This window comes from Poecilia latipinna, unplaced genomic scaffold (genome assembly GCF_001443285.1).
Source record: "Poecilia latipinna isolate Pla-1442-1.1 unplaced genomic scaffold, P_latipinna-1.0 Scaffold5215, whole genome shotgun sequence".
NCBI classification, from domain to species: Eukaryota; Metazoa; Chordata; class Actinopteri; order Cyprinodontiformes; family Poeciliidae; genus Poecilia; species Poecilia latipinna.
This window is the reverse complement of record NW_015117831.1, coordinates 9,609-11,616: the sequence shown is the minus strand read 5'-3', so window position 1 is coordinate 11,616 and position 2,008 is coordinate 9,609.

The following is a 2,008-nucleotide window of genomic DNA, read 5'->3' as shown; positions in this document are numbered from 1 at the left end:
CTCTAGCAAGGAGCTATTAGCCTAGCTTAGCTCAGCCTAGCCTAGCAAAGACTACAATCTGCTCCAGTAATGAGCTGTTAGCTTAGCCCCCCGCCTCTCGGTCTGCGTCAGACCCGAAACATCTACAGTTTCCCGGGACCGTCCACGCACCTCCGACACGGAGGAAAAGTAACCGAGAAGGTCCAGTCTGTAATTCGATAAACGTGTTCGGGGATAACGACTGAAGTCCTGAGTTCTCCCAGTTTGTTTCTGGTTACGCCTCTTCACAACTCTGCATCACAGTCAGAGTAACGGCGGTAAAGAGAGGGGTTCCGGTGGAGTCTTTCAAAATAAAAGTTTTCAAAAATGAAATGGCTAAATGGCGCCGCTAAATGTGCGGCGCCATTTAGCTGACCAAAAAGGTGCAGCTAAGCAAAAGACTGATTTAAGCTCAGTGTATCTTTCTGTTATGCTGCATTGCTTGATTTTATGCTGTTGTACTTCTTTAAAGCATCTTTGAGTATTTAGGAAATACAAGATAAAATGTACCATTGCTATTTACAGAAGGAACCGTTTTAACCCAACTGATCATATGATTCTTAGCAAAACCTAATAATGTTATGTTGTTTTCAGCTCGCCAGTTCGAGCCTACGGATCCCCTTAAGGGACATGCAGAGGTTTTTTTTTTTTTTCTTTTGCATTCCCTCGCAGTAATCAGAATCAGAATCAGAAGAATTTATTGCCATTGTCAGAAAGACAACGAAATTACAGTTTCAGTTACAACCATCCATCACGGGGGTAGTTGGCTGAGGCCTCACAACCCGACAGGCTGTCCAGGGCCTCATGTATAAATCATTTGTACGCTCAAAAAATGTGCGGCGCCATATTTTACACACAAGTCGGCATGTATAAAAATGAACTTTGTGTCAAAGTTTGCATAAATATACGCACATTTTTTCCCTGGCGTGAAAATGTGCAGCAGCCAGGTCAAAAGTCACCTAAATCCACTGAAACCTGACGACATTCAGCTGTTTAGAGCAGGAAGCATCAAACCTGATGATTATCATGATTTTAATACTTTATTGTTTAAGTGATGAAACTGAACCACATTTATCCTCAGACAATAACCTGAAAAATAAAGAAACTAAAGGAAGGTAAAACTTCACTCTGACGTGAATAATAACTTCCTCAGTTTGTCTCATGAAGCTGTAACTCATCGTCTGAAAGCATCTGAGGCTCATTTCATTCTGACTGGAGAGAAAACAGGCTGATCAGCAGATGGATCCACCAGGTTCGGTTCTGATCAGGAGACGATCAGGTCCATCAGCAGCTGATCCAGGTGAGCCGCTGCCTGAGGAGCTTTGGCTCTGATGGAGAACATCTGAGGGATTCAGAGGAGGATTGATCACAGATCAGATCCATCTGATGGTCGATCAGCGTTTAGATTCATCCTGGAGCTCTGAGCAGAACTTAGAGCGGTACCAGCGGTACCGGTCCAGCTGCAGCCGTCCTCCAGTGGAGCCGCCCGCTTTGTGAAAGCGCCTTATGGACAGAAAGCATCTCTACTCTGTGAATGCAGCTCCTGCTGCTGATTCCTGTCTGCAGAACAAACGTCCACATTCAGAACCTCTCTGGTCTGTAGACCGGCTGGAGGCTCTGCTGCAGCAGGTCGGACCTGGAGGCTCTGCTGCTGCAGCAGGTCGGACCTGGAGGCTCTGCTGCAGCAGCAGGTCGGACCTGGAGGCTCTGCTGCAGCAGGTCAGACCTGGAGGCTCTGCTGCAGCAGCAGGTTGGACCTGGAGGCTCTGCTGCAGCAGCAGGTTGGACCTGGAGGCTCTGCTGCTGCAGCAGGTCGGACCTGGAGGCTCTGCTGCAGCAGGTCGGACCTGGACAGCTTTACTCTTTATTTTGGATTATTTTTATTTTTGTGAGGTGACCTTATGTGCCCTGAAAGCACATTTTAAATAAAATATATACCTATTTTCCGGACTATAGAGCACACCTCACTATAAGCCGCACCAGGCTAAAA